Below are 19,123 nucleotides of genomic sequence, written 5' to 3' on the forward strand. Positions count from 1 at the left end.
CCACCATTGCATGAAAATGCAGGGTGTGGGCTTTGCTTTATTCAAACTTGTCATTTGGAGAATAGAGGCCTCAATTCTAATATGGAAAAATCATAGATATGGCAAAGGACAACGGTGATTGTGGGAACATAAAAGACAGAAATTGCAGTCATTCACTAAACAAGCAAAAAAAGAGACACGGTGACCTGGCAAGTGACCTTTTCATGCTGTTGTGCTCTCCTGGAGCTTGCAGTGTTTGTGCTACCGCTCACATAGTTATTAGTTTCAGCACAGAAAAATACAATCATTCCTTGATTTATGCATTACTGCAATGAGAAGAAATCAATCCAAACCATCCCTGGGAAGGAATCTTTAGTGCAACAAACAAAATGTTTTCTCACTACGTGAAGCTATAAATAATATGGGGAAAAATAAACACAACCCTTCCCCCACTTGTTTGCATCTCGGACCACGTGCAGAACTACTGGCGAGCCCCATAGATTCCTTGTATCAACCCCTATATCCTGGGGCTTTTGAAACAGAGGACTAAATTACTGCCAATTAATTACACCCATAGAGCTGAATGGTGAATTATTTACTGAGATTTTAAGTGAAAAAAACAAGTGTTGCAGTTTCTGTTTGCTCCCCCTTTGATGTCTAACTTCTGCACGCCGTTCCTTTATGTACTCATAGGCACATTTCAGGACATTTAGAGCAGATAAGTGGCAAAGGACATGGGGATGAATTTCAGTCGTGGACTGTGGCTCTTAAGCCAGACAGAAACCAAACCCCCCCTCCCAACAAAAACAAAGGCAAACGTACCCAGAACTCAGCACCATCATCTCTGATCCCAAAAGTCAACTCCAGATTTACCAAAGAGGAGAACACACGAGAACTACAAACAATCCTTACCCCGAGTGCCAGCCCTGAAGACCAGGAGTCTTTGCTATATTAGAGTGGGGCTGCTGTCTTTGCAAGGCTTGTGCTGTTGTTCTCAGCTCCCTGCTTGGAAAGAAAAGCCAGCACTGTTTGCTTCTTGGGCAGAGAATATGGAATTACAGTAAATTATATTGAAAAATTAGATTCATTCACCGCTGTGATAATTGATCTCCCAATCTGTCTCGGGGAGAGAGCAGCTGGTAAGAAAATAAAATGTAATTTAGACTTTTGTTATTTGAAAAGAAACTTTGAAGTTAAGCACAGCAACAAATAAGGAACTCGATCTCTCCTCCTCCCCTCATTTGCCAGCCTTAATAAGAAATATTGATAAAGCAAAACGATGGATGACTGTACTTGGGAAATACACTACACATTATTAGCATTAAGCACAACAGGTGGACTCTGCACCCTCAAAAGTCACTGCTGAGCTTGGACTGTGTTCTGTTCAGCCCCATAAAGAGAACCAGACCCAAACCTGGCTGTTCCCATCAACCTCCTATATCAGTCCATGCTCTGATCACACTGCATGCACAGATGGAGACAGGATTTGATTTTTATATTGAGATCAGCTGAAAGCAAATGCATTTTTATCTGCTGGGAGTAGAACGAAAGGACTCCATAATTCACAATAACACAATAAATTAAAAAGTGATCAGCAAAACAGCGTTTTCAGGTGGCTGAAAAATATTGTGCTGTCACCACTAATAGCACAAGAATGATAATGCTGCTCCTTGGCTGAAGTGGGCCATCCTGAGCAACAGAATGGACGTGATGTCATTACGAAGCTGAGATAACAGCGCAAGTCTAATGGAAGATCCTGGCTGGAGCCAGCTCAGTCTGGCAGCTCCACTGGAAAGCAACAGATAAACACAAGAAGTTCTTAATTGGTGTCATGCCTTTAACATTCAGTATGGAGCATCTCTTACATTGTGACCCTCTGTCCCTCATGGGATGAGCAGCAGGGCTGGGAGGCAGCTCATGGCTCAGTGTGTCAAGGAGTGAGACAAACAGGGGTTGGCTCCCACTCTTTAGTTAAGCAGGTTGGACTGCAATAACTTCAATAACTCATGATTGCTGGAGTATAAATCCCCCCGTTATAATACCGGGGTACTATCTCCAACTGCCATCTCAGCTGCACCGCCCTCTTCTAGCTACACTACTGTCCCTGTAGTTCAGTGGGCTAAGATCTTTTTTCCTCTTATTCTTACTATTTCTGATTTGCATGTTAATAGTATCTCAATTAGGAACACACACTGCTGATACACAATTCATTCCGAGGTTGTAAATGTGTTAATGTACTTAGACTCACAAAGAAGGATAACTCAACACATGACAATATACTTTTTAATTACTAATTTTGCATCATTGAGAAGCTTCATAGTGGTTGGTTAAATCAATTCACATTACTTGACTGGCTCACTGCTCCTCTTTTTCTTGTTATAAGAGTCTGTATTTCAGTCCCACAATTACCCAGATCTTAATGGTAAGACCTTCTTTCTTTTATGAGCCAAAGCACATTAAGGAAATCTTGGTCCAGCAACACCCCTCTATGCTTTTCTTTGCTATCACACACATTTCTTTGCAGAGATCCAGCTTTCACCTCCCTCTCAAGCAACAACAGCAACAAGCAGGCTGAACAGGGAGCTTATTGCTGCCTTGTCCTGAAGTCCCCCCTCTTGCTCTCAGGTTTTTACCCTTTGTCTGCAACCCGAAACGTGGTGCTGGGATAACAGGACCCTCATATCCAGAGCCAGCAACAAGCTTTTAAACTACAAACCCCAGAAGTAAAGGTGAAGGACCTCTGACTGTATAAGGACAGAATAAGCTGATCTTCTTACATCCTGCCACTTATTAGGTTTTCTTAATCGTGTCAGCTTGTTATTGCAATGATTTTGGTGATTATGCTTTGTCTCAGTACAGTGACACCCACCAGCATCTGACAGGCATGAGGCTTTCTCTGCTCCCTCGCTGTGCTGAGAGTGGCTGCGACAACAACCCGAAGGTAATTATCCAGCAAGGTCACTGCACCACAGAGCACAGGAGAAGGGCGCCTGTTTCTCAGTCTGCTATTGCTAGAAGGCCACGAGGTTAAACAATTGCAAAACTCTGAGTTGCTTTCCCCTCTTTTTCCCCTTGCAGACTTTCATGTGTTTGTGATTTCTGTTTCCTGCCTACAAGCTGATTATTAGTATAATGTTTATTACATCTCGAGGAGGTAATAAATTGGCAGCAGAATACAAGATGCATCAGCATGGCCACAGCTCACTGTTATGTGACAGCTATAAAGAAGAGAGAGGGTAAAAAAAAACCACACACACAAAAAAAAGCCAACAAAAAAAACCTCCTGGAAATTTATGTGGAAGAACCACTAAGCAAAGCAAGCAGGCTTCGTGTGAGATCCTATCGCCATTTATCCCTAACCACTACAGCACAAGGACGCTCCACTGCTGGGAAAGCATTTAAGTACCACATTAACTCTGCACACAGCTGCCACTTCCAAAGGCACTGGGATGAGTCTGTGGGACACAAGGTCCCATTTTATTTGCCAGTGAAGATTTGTGGCCCCTCTGAAAGGCTCTAAACACAGCCATGCAGCACACTACAAGCCCCAGGCTTCACCAGCAACACACATGTGGTTGCCCCAAACAGAACTTGAAGGCAACAGCAGCACAGAGTGCAGAACAGCTCCCCCAAAACTGCTGGGTTTTGAACAATGAAAAGGGTCCAAATGTTGGTGTACCACTAAGATCCAGCCAATCACCAGCTCTGCAAGGCCTCCATGCTATCATACCAGATTTAAGGAAGACTTTTAAATCATTATTTATCACTATGGTAACACGAGGCAGTCATAAACAAGGTTACGTGAAGTCACACACACAGGTGATGGAGAGAGACCTTTATCTCACAGCTCCTCAGAGCTTTCCTGGGAATGCAGAGTAAGGGGAGAGAACAGAACATAGAAGAAAAGGTAGCCCAGTGCCTCCTGACTAATTGGCAACTCAGTCATTAACATTGCAGGTGAATCTAGAAGTCCAGATCATCTTTGAGGAAACCCTTGCAGCAGCACTCGTTGCATTACGGGGTTGGGGGGAATAAGATTCCTTTTATATCACTGCGAGAAAACGATTAGATAATTACTCAGCAGGTAAAGCAGAACATATAGGAAAGGGCTGTTCTCATCATCATTCCTTGAAGCATCTTGTCTATATTATTAGGAAATGATGTATTTGTGCCAAGCTAATTCATATGGATTGTAATTTCGGGACATAAATTACCCCCTGTCATGCGTGCTCAGTGCAGAGGAACAGCAGCAGAGACGCTAAATGTTTAAACAAATTTTGTTAACAAGCTTTTCTCTCAGCCTCCTGCCCACTTTCTCCCCCCCCCCCATCTGCTGGCAGCAGGATGGGGAGGAGGGAAGCCTGCAGAGCTGCTCCTATCAATGCTTTGCCTATGGAAAAGCCCTTTCCCTTCCAGCCTGGAGCCTAACAGCCCCACTCCTGCAGTTCCACCAGTCCTACAGAGCAACACTTGATCCCACCACAAAGGAAGGCTCTGACAGAGGAAGCTCCATAATTATCACTGTCATTTACAACTTCTTTTATCTTTATCTGGATTGTACACGAAGAGTTAAGTGCAGATGCACATGCATGCATTTAATACACAAAGGGATGTCCTAAGAACGGTCTAGGTTACCTCTTGTAACTTATTCATAGGTTCTGTCACAGAAAGAATAGTTTAATGGTGCAAGAAATGTGTATATAAAAAGTAGTTTACATTCTGCTTTCCCCGTGATAGAGACACGCACCATCAAGTAGGTAAATTAATTTAATGCATGTGGAGGAGGAGGACGAGAACGAAGGAGAATTCCCCTTGAGAAACTCAGCATCCAAGCAGGAGCCCTCTTTTCTAATCTACCACTCTTTACAGCTCCTGAAAGTTTTCCAGCGGACAAAACATCCACACGACACAGTTCAGAAAGCTCTGGGAAGCTCTTCTTTGCCTTCACAAGTCTGAATGGTCCAACAGCTTCCCTTCCTGTTCCACCCCAACATCATTAAACCAAGACTTCAACTCATAAAGAAGAAAGCCATTACCGAGAAATTCAGAGACACTGAAGAGAACAGCTCTGTTGGCAGCTCTTTTAAGTAGCCTTCTCGCCCATCCCTGATACCTTAGGAACAAGATATAACTCCTCAGAAGCACAGAAAGGGAAAATAGCAGCATCTTTTAAACCCCGAGTTGAAAGCACATTGCTTTTATTCTTGGATCTACTCTCTCCCAATTTAGACTCCAAGACTTAGGGTCGGGAGTGTAAGAGGGGATGACAATCCATAGCTTTGCATAACAAAAACACCGTTTACTTAAGCAGTGGGAGAGCAATCCCTTCAGGAACCCAGATAATCCAAAAAGAACTCTTAATAACTTATTGACTTTCCTACAGTTCTTCCAGAGCCGGTTGATGGCTTCCGGTAATCACTTCTCCCCCATATTCACGGGGTCCAGCTGTGTCTCTTTGAAGAGCTCATTTATGGCAGCTGGCAATAATGCAATATTTTAGCAACGTCAGCTTTTGTGCAAGATATAAAAACCCTCCAATTTATTGCCCCTTGCTCCCAGCGCACACAAAGGGAAAGAAACCCATAAAAGTGTCTCTCATTCACATTCAGGTGAAAATGAATCCTCTTTCCTGCCCTCCCCACGTTTCTCTCGAGTTCCCTGCCAAGCACAAAGGAACCCCATGCCCTTTCTGATCTGCTAGAACCATTTAGTGCCGTTAATGCTGCCAGGAAGCAAAGACAGAGTAGATGCAGCAGACAGGACCAAGCCTAAGAGCAGTGAAATGTTCTTTCTGCTCCCGTTTCTGACACCAACCTGCTCTTTGTCCCGGTCAAGTCAAATAACTGAATTTGTAATTCTGAGTGCAGCTGGTCAGATCAACTACACGACACAGCTGCAGCTGAGCTGACACAGAACCAAACTCTACAGCAGTTATCTTGAGCACAGCCAGCAGCTCAGGGTTTGGAAGGACTGTTGCAAGGCTTACCGGGGTAATATTCAGGGCAATTAGCCAGGCTGCACTTTATGATTGCAGAACAACTGTTAGCAGATGAGATTCAAGCAGCAACCACCTCTAATTGCACTGCAGATTGCAAGTTCTTTGGGACCCGAAGTCTCTCTTCTGATGCTGTGCTTCCCCAGCACCTGGCATGGCAACATGTTGATGCAGGGAGGGCTTCCAGGAAAGGATCTGGTCCTAATTAAAAAGATGAGCGAGCCAGACCTTCTGCTCTGCAGATTGCTGGGTCCCACTACTACTGCACAGCCAGTTCTCACCAGCATCCCTTACTGTGCCAGTGATGCCAGACAGACCTGCTCAGGGTACCCCCCAAACCCACTGCAACAGTGGGAGTGAGTTTTTCTAGCATGACTAGAAGAGAACAGACTGAGCACTCCTTGGGCTAGTTACACTTGGAAAGCACCCATGCGGCTTGAGAAAGCCAGCAAAGGCTTTTAAAGCACTGAAGTTCAGAGAGCACATATCCCCAAAGGGCAGCATAACATCTGCCCTGCAAGCACTTGGATGCATCCATCATGCCTTACTGCCTCTGATGCTGCTCATTTAGAAAAACAGGCTTGTACATCAGTGCTTCTGAGAAGTCTTGCCTAAATAATCACAACTGGCCCCATCTGCCAATAAAAGCTCTAATTTTTCCTTGAGTAGAAGAAAAAAAACTCCTACTGCTATCACACCAAGAGAAAGGGGGGCGAGGGGAGGCTTGAGGGGGAGTATGGACTTTCTGGAGCTGGGGAGAAGAAATAAGCGTTGAGTGCAAAACTAACACTGCTGGGAATCCAGAGGGATCAGATCCTGCCAAAGGTTTGCATTTCACAGCTGATCTTTCAAAGGTTAGGGCAGCACATTTGCTAGGAGGTAGAATGATAACCTTGTCCTTCAGACTAGAATAACAGAGCCGAATAGATTCTCATTCAAACAAGAGCAGAATTTCATAGGATAAAGGGTAAATGGGTGTGGATGCGTGCATTGGAAGAGAAGCAGAAGACAAAAATCCACAGAACAACACTGCAAGGATCACAGAAGATATTCTGTGCTGCAGAGAATGTACTCGGGAGCTCAGCACTGTTTAACCTGCAGTGCTGAAGGGATACAAAAAGCTAAAGTGGGGAAGTTCTAACAGGTAATGATACACCCTAACTGCACCGCAGGCTGGGGGAAGTAGGTTTGATGTACGGCGTATGCAAGACAAGCTGGAGGAGGAAGAGCTCATCTACCTAAGGCCTCAAATCACTCCATCCTAGGGAGAACAGCAGGGGAGAAATCAATAACCTGAGCAAGCAACTGTAATAACAACTGACATTTATACAGCATCAGATACCTAGGTGTCCCCAAACACTTGACAGATATTACAAACAGAACTGATTTACAAGCAGGGGATCCTGGCTCCTTACAGAACATCAATTCCCACGCCAAAGAGAAGCACTCTGGTGGATTTTGTGGCAGCCTTTTCCCACGGCTCTGTGTCGGGGGTGCACACCCAGACAGTCTGACCTGCACTAATTAACACTGAACTCACCTTCATTCTGGACATAGCCACTCACATACAGAGGAGGCATCCCAGTTCAGAGTGCAGACCTATGAGCACACACAGGGGCGCACAGCCTGCTTCGTATCTCACCTGCTCATGGGAGATTTGTCCACTATAAAACCAGGTTGCTGCAGGGGTTTGCAGAAGGGAGAGTCCTGTACCAGGAGCTGGGCTTCACTCTGTAGAAGATGCTCAATGTATGGGCCCAGTTTTGCAAGGCACTGCACCATTCCCTCCTCCCCCCTTCCCTAAGAGCACTGCTTTGGATTGGGACTTTCATTTAACAGCAAGCACTGAAACATTATGCTTCCACTCTCCTCCACATCATTCAGCTGCTCCAACAGTTTGGTTCTAATAACAATATAAGCTTATGAAGTTTCATTTTAATTATTATTAATTAAAAAAAATCCTTGAATTTTTTATGTAGCCTTCATTTTACATTTTCTCTCCTCAGGGCATCCTACCCACACTGCACAAACATAGGAGAAAGCAAATGAAACTGGAGCACCGAGCTATCCATGCAGTGGGTATCAGCACAGTCACCCCCTATACGTGCAAGCAGCACAACTGCCTCCTGCAACACAGAGCCCAAAGAAAAACAGAGCCACGTCTGCAACTTCCCACAGCCTTTCCTTGCCCTGAGCAAATGCTTTGTGATGGCCCAAGTTAATCTTCCTTCCTGGGCCTTAAGACATCTCTGCAGTAGCGGTGTAAGCGAGCACAACACCAACACCAGCTGCAGAATCAGCCCTTTCAGCAGTCAGCTGTCAACTTGTTTCTTCCTGCGGTAGCAACCGCTCCTTCTATAGACTGCTGATTTTCAGATTAAATACAAAAAAAAAGGAGGTGGGATATTTTTTGTGTGTGCAGAGAATGAAAGAAAAGCAAAGCCTAGGAGACATCCAGACTTTTTTTAAAGGGCTTCCTGAATTCCCACTGCACATTTCTCACCCAGAACGTCAATGCTGATGATCATCTCTGCCACTCTGGGATGTGTGACAACTCCTCTGCTATTTCGATAAGCCCCGGGAGAAGAGCGGAGGATGGATTTGCATGTAACTGCTGCAAAGTTGTTTCAGCTCGCCACAGCTTGCAAACAGCAAGAAGGAAGCTCAATGGGAGGTGGTTGGGACTGCTGTGATAGGAAGCATCCCTCCCTTTCAGGCACTAGATAGGTTTGTGGGCCTCGGTAGTTCCATATCAAGCAAATTGTTCTAAAAATCATCAGTAACATTTCTTTCAGAATCAGTTTTAATCCATTAAAGTCATCACTTTGAGTTCCCAACTGCATCTGAGCATTCACAGGAACTCCCAAGACATTTGGAACAAGCTCCATTTCCAGAACTTTCCAATTACTCTCCCTTCAATGAGCTCCTTTTTAGGCATCTTTAATAAACAGAGATGCACAGCCTGAGCCACTCAACCCGAGTTTCTCTCATCATCAGCACTAGCAGAGGTCAGCCTGCTCCACTCTACATGCTAAGATGTGCTCATGGCACACTGTGGCACCGATATTGGAACTAGCATTGGAAACAGCAGCTCAGGTAGCCCAGAAAACATCTTGCTGCAGCTGTTAGAAGCCAATTAAAACATGCAAAGAACGTTATCCACCAAGGGATTGCATCTACCCCTACAAAGTCAGAAGGCTTTATGAGAGAACATTTCCCTGTTGAACCTGCTGCTGCTTTTCTGATTGCTTCTGTGTTCTTGCTGCACTTGAGCTACTCGAGTATAAACAGAACTGGATGGTGTTTTGTGGTATCACAAGCAATCGTAGGCGGAAATTAAAACCTCACTGGTGTTTGTTCAGCGCTGTAGAAGTGACTTTGTCAGGCCTAACAAGTCTAATTGGTTCCACCGAGAAGACTTCCAGCTCTGTGCAGGAGCAGCACGGTTTGGTTGAACACCAGTTGTGACCTCGTGAGGGTAAAGCAGTGTGGAACCTGATAGAAAGGCACAGGAACCTTCCTTAGACAGCCCTACAACAAGTGTTAACTCAAAGCTGAGCACTCCAGAGAGGCAGGGGCAAAGACAGCACCCACTCTCCATCCTATGCAGGCAGACCAGACTTTGGCTCCATTTGCTCAGCAATTATATAGTCTATTAGATTGCAATACGAGACCAATGGACACCTGTTGGCACTCTCACTCTGCCATGCCGTGAGGATTTACAGAACCATCCCTCAATCCCACTTGTTTATGTTTATTATGTCATACCTTTCATGCACACATCAGTTGTAGCAATACAGAGGCATCACTGCAGGCCATGTGCTCCAGCAGTCCTTGTTCCAAAGCATGTTGCTATTCTGGCACACAGTAAGAAACCCATTTTGCAGGCAGAAACATTCTAAGGATGACCCATTCTGAATACACCCAAGTTCTAAATTTAGATTAAATCCTGGACCCTCCCATTAACTTCAGTCCCATCTGCTTCTCCTATTATTTTTACAACTGAGGTAGCTCCTCTGTAGTTCCTCGTCACTTACACTCAGTGAAAGGTTCACATTCAAGGCATTAGTTTTATTACTCCCATAAACACATATTACTCTGTTACTCAGTTAAAAATGTCAAGTATTAAACCTAAAAGCCAAATTAAAATGTGCACATGAGGCAATATTTCTGACACCTGTTACCCACTCTCCTATACTTCATCTGTTTCTTTGCCTCAATAAAAGCCTGCACACAGGGTTACCATGCAGAACACGTATCACAAGTCAAGCTTTCAGCAACTTTACCCCAAATGTTTGTTGTGTGAAGAACAGTTCAATCCACAAGGATAAAGCAGATCCCACTGCCTGATCCCTCAGCGTACACAGTACTGGCCCAGACAGCACAGGGGTCTGGCCATTCCCACATCTTATGGGTCAATGCCTTACCCTGACCCACAGCAGCAAACCTGAGTCCATTTGCTCAAGGCATAGGAAGGTCTGAATACATGCATTAACCTGCTGGCATCTCCTCCATGCAATCTTCCAATATCTTATTTAAAACCAATTGACCCCATGCAATTACCATTTCTTGTCCTGAGATGAGCCTTGCAACAGAAAAACAATCTAAATGCAGCCCTGCTGTACTTAATTATGCAGCGGAATAGAAGCACAAAGCAAATCATTCAGAAATATAATCTGATGCTGTTATCATTCAATATTGAGGCACAGACCCCAGGTGAGCTCAGGGTCCAAGCGTAACAGGTGTTGCACGTATTTTATTTCAATTAAGTACCATAATAGGGAGACGAGCCCAAGGCTACAGGCAGCCAAATTAGGAGACAGCACAGGAAACACAAATAAAATATATCAGATTCATTCCAATAATGCTCACTGAAGCATGGCTGGTAGGTCTTGCGAGCAGCCTTATCACTGTGGAAGGAGTGAACGTGCATTCACCAGAGCTCCTGCCCCCCATCAGATTTACCTTCTGCTGGCAGTGTGGTCAGCCACCTCTGCTGAATGGGAGGAACAAATCCTGGAGCAGTTTCACCCTATGAGATGAGCCCCATTTCCTAGGGGGCAGCCTGCCCTCCCAACAGCCCCCTGCTCCCTGAAGCAGGCTGGGTGCCACCTATTTGCATGGCAAACCAAAAGCTTTGTCTGAAAGCTTACAGACCAACCAAAAACTGAATCCAGGCAGCTGCTATTCAACCAGCACAATGTGCATTTACCCTGAGAACAACTCCAGCTTGCTCCCTTGCTCTAGCATCTTGTATTTAATCTCAACGCACCTGTGCATGCAGAGTCCCCTAACACACTCACCCTCCCTCCATGCCCCTTCTCAGAGCTCACAGCAGCCTCCTGACATTCAGGGAACAGAATGCAGCTGCAAATGTGCTCTGCTGCAGGGCAACAGGAGGAGAGAAGCTTGCTGTACCAGGCTCAAGCTGACTTGCACATATACCCATCATTCACATAAGCATTGGTTTGTTCAGTTGCAACAGCAACACCTCTGCCTGGAACTGCCCACATCCTCCAAAGCTGTTTGCATGTAGGTCTTCAGAGTAAGATCTGTTTAGCTCTTTGCATTCCCTAAACCAACATGCATGTGCCTACCCACATGGCAACCCCTACTCAGGAGCACTGTCACAAAACTTCACGTAGCAGTCAGATCTATGCAATTGGAAAGGCATTACAACAAAGGTGTGATGATAGAAGGGCCGGCACAACAGAAATCTGCTATAAAGGAAGAAGATGGCTCACCTTGTATTGGTAGATTCTAGATGAAAGCTTCACCAAGGAGAAATCTTCAGAAGGAGATCCTTCCCCAAAGGCAGTCAGCCCTTAAATGAGGTCTAAGAGAGGTGCAGCCAGGCTCCACCAGCTGCATTGCCTTCACCTGTGCTCCCAGGGCTGACCGGGTCCTTTTCCCAGGTGCTCAATTAGTGGTTCAGACCACGACTCAACAGCTCCCATGAACCTTTTCTGCTTGTTTCTCTCTCTAGTCTGTGAATGTAGCACATCCCAAACCTACTTGTGCATCTTCACACGAAGGTAATTAATCTAATTAAGGAGTGGCTGTACTTATAGTCAAGCAGCACATATAGTTCATACACCACTGACCTTCAGCTGATGCTCAGACCAACCTTCAAGTTCTGGGTCATCTGGAGCACATTTCTTATATTCCAGGAATAGGACCCAAACCAGACACAGCTCTATACTTTGCAAGTGGGGGAAAAGAAATGCTCACAGAGCACACATTCAAGTGCCCCTCTGTAATAGAAACCTGGACTGCATCAGTTTTCTACATGATACACCATCTTCAGCATTGAAAGATAAAAACACTGAAAGTTATTCTACAATACACTTTGCTTTGGGATGGAGCTGTGCAGGATGGGAAGCAGCATCTTGAATCAAAGCCTTTTTTGAGGGCCCAGCACATGAGCCCCTTGAGCTCAGGTTCACCTTTTCTTGTTGCACTGCTGCCTTCTGGCTGCCTCCATAATAAATCCCACGCTGATCTCCAAAACATAACAAAAGGACTCCTAACTTTTCTTAAGTTTAGAAACTAAAGACTGATACAAGCAGCAAATTAAAAGCAAATTCTGCCCTTTCCTTTCTGTCACTGCTATCTACCCAGCTACCTTCCACCCCCCCCTCCTCCTTTGTGTGGCTTACTTCTCAGCCCAGGAATACCCAGAGCCACTCAGGGCACCAATACAGAACAGCTGCTTGCTTATTTTACAGCCCTAGTGTGGATTGGCACCTCTTACAAACACTATCAAAGAGAACAATTTGTTACTCACCCGTAAGGTTCCCAAGGCAGCCTTGCTGGTTGAAACATTTCCCTTTACCTTCCGCAGAGCAGAAAACAAAATGAACTCACTCCTACAGACACCTTGCCATTTGTTGTCACCTCCTCTAGCAGTACACAAGGTACCCAGGGGATTGAACGCTTATGTGTAGTAAGAAATACTTCCTACCTTTGTAACCTAGACTCAGACACGTGCTGCCACACGCAGTATAAATGGGACTGTTAGCCTTTCTGGTGCTGGTATCTCCATTGGGATGGCTACCAGTGCTAACCAGAAGTCCAAATGAACACACAGGTTTTTAAAGCTGACTGATGATTGCAAGGAATGCCAGTCATCCCAGGCTCCACTTGAATTCCCTCCCATGTAAGCCTTTTGTTAGCTTGCTGTTCACCATTTGAAGTTATTGGCATCGTAACTATTGATTCATGAAGCCAAAATTAAAAGAAAGAATTCCTGCCCTGCTCACAGCTCCCTCCTTTCTCATACACCTCTCTCCTGCTTTGGCTGTGTACCTCATTCAGCTTATGTGGCACATGTAAGTCTAAGAGGGATGAAAGCTATGGCAACAGGAGTTTTAGCACTCTGCTTCAAGCCTAAGATTCACAAGCACACCACGCAGCATCACATTTCCTATTCACAAGGCTGTTCATGCTCTCATTCATGTTAAACACAGGAGAGAAGACACACAACTGCTGTAAAAGGAAATAAAAACGGAGGGCAGCAGATCTCACACGAGGTCCTTGCATTTACCTTATAATGCTGAATAACAAGGCTCACATCTGAAAGTGGAGATATCAGTCTGGAGGCAAAATAAAGATACATGATGGCTGATAACAGTACCTGGGAATTAGCAGGACCTTGCTTATATTGCAGATTGGTTCCAGCTCACTGCTTCCAGGCTGATAACTTGATGTCATACACCTGGGTGACACTAAACTCCACTTTGGTCCAGCTGCTCTCTCTATTGCTCTGAACCAACGTGTGGGTCACACCACCATTAGCTGAGAACAAGACCCTGCCAACCCCATAATGGGGGTCTCAGGAGGAAGCATTTAATGGTGGGCAGTTGTGGGCTGGGGTTAAAGCAGGATTCTTCCTACTTAGAAGTGGATTTAAGAGATGATCATTAAGAATATTGTCAAGTCTAATCAGGTGATATCTATTTTTTCAGTTGGTAAAAAAAAAAGACCTTTGAGGTGGTCAGGGAATGGTGGGAAGAGGCCATTCCCCACAGCTGCCCCTATCAGCCCCAGCTCTGCTGAATGCCTCAGCTGGGCCAGAGTGGGTTCTGTAGGAGTTCCAGGTGGTTTTGATTAGAAGAGAGACTGAAATTAAAAGAAAGGGGGAAACACAAGCTGTGAGTTGGAGTCTGAGTGCTGCTTGTGGTGAGGTTAGGAGTGCTTCTGAGATGGTCTGAGTCTCATTCTTCAGGCTTCAAAGTTAAATCTTCTTACCTTAAGTGTGTATATGCTGTAGGGTGTAGTACAGTGAGTGACCCTGAGGAGTGTAGCTGACTGCTGCCTATATATAAATATATGCACGTAGTTAGTATAGCTGATGGACTGATGACTTGATTTACCAAGATATCTTCAGCCCAGAAGACATGAACTGTATGCAGACACGGGAGTCAACTGAGCGTATATGAGGTAACGTAATTGTTTATTTAATTCTGTGGTGGGTGTACATGGGGTCTCTTGCTGCATTTCTCCGTATGCAAAGAGCAGCTTTGAGTCTGCGTTGCGTTTAATTTAGTTCGAGTGAAACGAGAATAAATATAGCAACAGAAGTAAAGTCTTTATTAGAGAGCAGGTGTGCTGATCTCCTCTTTAATATGCTGCATTAATTTGGCCTGCAGCAATTGCAGCTGCCTCGACTGAAGTGGGGAAACCTTGAAAATACATGGATGTGTGAGCAAGAAGGTAACCTCTCTAGAGGTGCTTCCTGCTGGTGTTTTGTGGTGTGTGTTGGGGGTTTAGGTGCAGCCCTTCTTTTGGATGGGCTACTTGGAAAACCAGAACTTCTTATGTCTCCAAGGGGGAAGCTGGTAAGGTGTGCACGGCTCGGTGTCTCCTTTTGTGTTTGCTGTTGCTGCTGTGGTATGTGACAACTTGTGTTCTGTGCTGAGAGCCTCTGAGCAAAGTGAGCTTGAGAAGCATGTGTCTGAAGACCCTATTGTGGCACAGTCCCATTTATTTTCTCTCATGAGGATGTTTTCTAATGCTGTAGTCCCTATTTTTGACGTTTAGAAGATGTAAATGAGTGTAATACAGCATGAGAGCTTAATGCAGTTGAGTACAGCAAGACCAGCTGTTCTTTCAGGGAGAAGAGAATGGTAGAGAAGTTTCTCCCTTTCTGATCATAACTGAAGTTACCAAACTGACAAACAGGTCACTTTAACTGAGATGCGGACGAATATGCAGAGGGGTTTTTAGCCCTTCTGCTAATAAGAAGTAATTAGAGCAGTAATGGGCTGCAGGATGGAGTTACTTTGAAAGCTCAAAGATCAGGTAGGTGTGAATGCTGTTCCTTGGAGCAGAGTGGATGGCTGCTATTGGAAAGGGGGGTACAACTTGTTTGCAAAGGTGATAGGAGCAGAGAGAAGTTCAGCGATCACAGGCTTGTAATAAGTTGCCCTTGATTGCTTACAGGCATAATTCTAATTTAAATGTAATAAAAACCTACAAGGGGAAATTAAGCTGTGGAAAGCAGTTTAAAAGCCTGTCTGAAGACATCTGCAAAATGATTGTATTCCAAGCAAGTATAAGAAAACTGTTTAGTTTTTATTATTGTCAAACAATGATAGTGCTTTCATTTCTACAATGCTTTTTACAACCAAACCCTTCTCATAGATTATTTCCAAAGCACCATGAAGGCTGATTTATTTCTAAACCCTGAGCTCATAACCCTTTTCTTCCCAGTAACGCAGCATCTCTTCATTGCAGCAAAGAGCTGAGCACAAGGTTATGTGATAAGCAGAGGGGCAGCTCGGTTGGGTTAAAAGGAGAAGCAGGAACTCCAATTCTTCTGCATGTTGCTTTGCATCCATTTGTGCTTCCGTTCCAGCTTTTGGGCAGTTCCTGGTATGCCCACGTGCTGATGGATGTGCCCAAGGCACTCACACCTCTTCCTATTACAGTCATTTTAGAATAGAAAGATTCTGAGGAGGTCTATGGGTTCACTTGGTTTCTCTAGCAGGCCCAAAATGGCCACCTCTCTAATGATTTGGGTTTGTCTTCCATGCCAGGAGGGCAGGCTGCCTTGGCTTTCAGTTTGGTTTTAGAAGTGCAGATGGGCATGAGGTTCTTGGTATGGGACGGAAAGGAAGAAGCGTGAGATGCCTGTGGGAGATGAGTAGGAAAGTTCATTTTGGACTGAGAGGCTGTATGTAGCATGTAATTGTTCTTAGGTACCTGCTTTAATCCCTTGGTTACCCAATTTGTCTCTGGTTCCCCATGGGAAGAGTGGCTGGACAACCAATGTTTGGTGTCAGGAGAGCAAGGCAGTATCAGAAGTGAAATCTAGAAGCCCCAGGAGTCCTGATTTCAAACTTAATGCTTGAAAGGAAGGAATTAAATCTTTCCCTGGTTGAGGAACTTGATGCCTACAGCCAATTAATAACTGCTATAAAATAGTGCTTTATTCAAAAAATGCTGACTGAGTATTTAATGCGCCTTATGGATGGTGTGGGGGGGATGGGTGGGTGTTACAGCTTAATTAATAAGTTTTGGAGATTGTAATCCTTGGACAAAGGGCTCCGTAAGTGTAATATGTAACCACTACTACTAATGCAAGTGGTTTGGGTTCCCTGCAGACTTGAAGTGCTTTAGGAGACAATTACTGTGCTGATTCCTGTTGGAAAAAGGAAGGGTTGGGAACCTGGCTCATGATGTGGCTGCGGTTGAGGTGGAATTCTTGGAGACCCCTGGTTGGGGTGGGGGGTGAGATGTGGGCTACTGAGCTTCTCTTGCCTGCTGCTTGGGAGCTGGAGTGTGTTTGTCTTAATGGCATTAACAGCAGGGATAGGAGTCCCTTAGTTAACTGCTGCTCTGTTGATGTGCATCGATTGATACAAACTCTTTGCTTAATTTGTGAGAGGGTGCTTTTACCCTCCCAGTGCAACAGGCAAGCACCATGCACATAGTAAAACTGGAGCTGATTGTTCTCATCCACAGTCAGGTCATTTAACCGTGACTTTGTCATCTGCTGGTCCTGTGTGTCTGGTCCTGCAGGACGGGACCTTGCAGCACCTGGAAACAGTAAAGACATCATGGAGACTTAATAGACCTGGCTGCAGAACTGCCTTTCTCCCAGGCTGCTGCCTGTCTGCACTCAATGACAAGGATGGGTCTGGCAGTGCTGGTGTAAACAGCGCAGGGGATGGGGGGGCTTCTCTCCAAGCAGCATTTCTGTAGTGCCATCAATGCTGCCATCTGTGCTGCTGCAAGGAGGGCTGCTTTTAGCTTCAGTCTGCTGGGCAGCATTAAGTCCTGTCACCTCACCCCAGCGTGGTGGCTTGTTTGTCCCAGCTGAGGCTGGCTGCACTGCTGTCTGTCTTTAAGGAAGCTGGCTCCAAGGTCGTGCTCTTAACCGAGCGTTTCCTTCCTGCTGAGCTGGAGAAGAGAGATCACAGACCTGCAGCTTTGTCCCTGCCTCCTGCTGCAAGCGGCACTGCAGTTATTTTGAAGGCTAGAGGGATGAAAGGATTTGGGGCTGTCTGTCTTCTCTTCAAGATCTGTTTTCTGAGGGACTGATTTGTGAGCAGGAGCGCATCTTGGATCTGCTTGGAGAGCATAGTGGGAAGTGACAGAGCTTCCTGGAGCTCCTTGCCTGGGCTAGGCAGGAGCATATGGGACTCACATGCATGGGTTGTCTGTCTGCTACTGGAGTAATTGCTTATCTGGCTAAAAGCCATTCCAATTCAGATGTTTGAAAAGGAGCTGCTGGCGACACTTTCCAGGTTTCAGCCCTCCTCCCTCCCCACCTCCTTGCTGTCCTAATTAAATCTGATATTAAAGTGGAACACTGAAGACATTATCACAGAGCTTTAATCTGACACGCATAAGCCCCTTTCTAATCGGTTAGGTCATTAGCAAGGCAAAATAAATAGAAATGAGTTTGTGGAGGTTAGAATGCTTGAGGGATCAACGCTTTGAGGATGGGGTGTTCTTTTCTTCTTCAGGAAGGCACGTGTTCTGCAGGGTGGGCTTGGCAGCACGTTATGGACCTTTAATGGCATTGCAGTGGCAGCAGCACTTGTTTGTTTGCAGTGCCCATCCCAAGAGCTGGGATTCCCTGCTCACCTTCCAACAGTGTGAGACTTTCTTAATGAATTTCACTTGGTTTTTACTCTGAACCGCACTATTCTTTGCATCTCCTGCCTGTAATCTGGAGGATTTAGTCTGTCCTGTTCTGTTCAATGGAAGCAGTAACCAATTGATTACAGGAACTCAAGCTTTCAATCAAAGAAGAATCACAGAGCTTTAGAAATGGGAGTCTCTCCTGCCTTCATCCTGTGTAGTCACCACATCAACTGACCTTTCCCCAAAGCCCTTCCAAATAGTACTGAGGCTTATCAGAAATAAGGAAGGGCAGCAGAATCTGATGTCAGAATTGTTCCATTTTTGTTTGTGCGGTGGGAATAAGCTGTGCTTTGCCAAGGCAGGGACGTTCAACAGGCTTCAGGATATTAGGTGACCTGACAAGCAAGTGTTTAACTGTGTGCTAACTTTAAGCCTCTCTTGACAGAAAGTTGCTTGTTGCGGGGACAAGACTACCTTTGTGTGAACTGCCAAGCATTGCTGTCTGCTTGCTGAAGGCAGGGAGGGATTTTAGGGAGGCTGAGGAAGCAGACCCTGGTGTGTCTCCCTGTAGGCTGGAACAAATGGAGTGTTTTGTGCAGCTCAGTATGGAGCTGTATGGGGTGTGTGATAGCACTCTTTCTGTCTGATAAAGGGCTTTAGTGTTGCTCTCTTTACCAAAAGAGAAGCTCCACAGGAAAGTATTTTTTCCTTCAGTTGAAAGAACTGAACAACTGTGCTGCTCAGAATCAAGAGAAAAGGTCCAAGCCATTTACTCTGTTGTGATGACTTGGCCATGGAATCTACATGGCTTCTCAATTTTGAGTAATGGAAGTTCACTGTTGAATGTTTTTTAGAAGGCAAGTTGTGATTTGCTTGATGAATCTTCCCAGCCAGTGTTCAGTGTTTGGGTGATTGAGACATTGAAGTATATTTGAAGGTTATGACAGACACCTGTAAACAGACAGATATTGACAAAAATGTCATTTGGAACCAGATATCTGCCTTTCTTGCAATCCAATTACTACTGATGGCGAACAGCCCAGAACTAGCAGC

The 19,123-nt window shown here is 45.2% G+C and overlaps 1 long non-coding RNA gene across 1 annotated transcript in view; it reads right to left on the minus strand.

The window, feature by feature from the left end:
- Positions 1 to 13,586, minus strand: part of LOC140261833 (uncharacterized) — a 106,682-nt gene extending 93,096 nt beyond the window's left edge. Inside the window, exons 1-2 of the long non-coding RNA XR_011905775.1 lie at positions 13,521 to 13,586; positions 892 to 981 (exon numbers count right to left, since the gene is read on the minus strand). This is a non-coding gene — a long non-coding RNA (uncharacterized lncRNA). The remainder of the gene's footprint in view (positions 1 to 891; positions 982 to 13,520) is intronic.
- Positions 13,587 to 19,123: the final 5,537 nt, after the last annotated feature.

The sequence above is a fragment of the Excalfactoria chinensis genome, chromosome 22 (assembly GCF_039878825.1).
Source record: "Excalfactoria chinensis isolate bCotChi1 chromosome 22, bCotChi1.hap2, whole genome shotgun sequence".
NCBI classification, from domain to species: Eukaryota; Metazoa; Chordata; class Aves; order Galliformes; family Phasianidae; genus Excalfactoria; species Excalfactoria chinensis.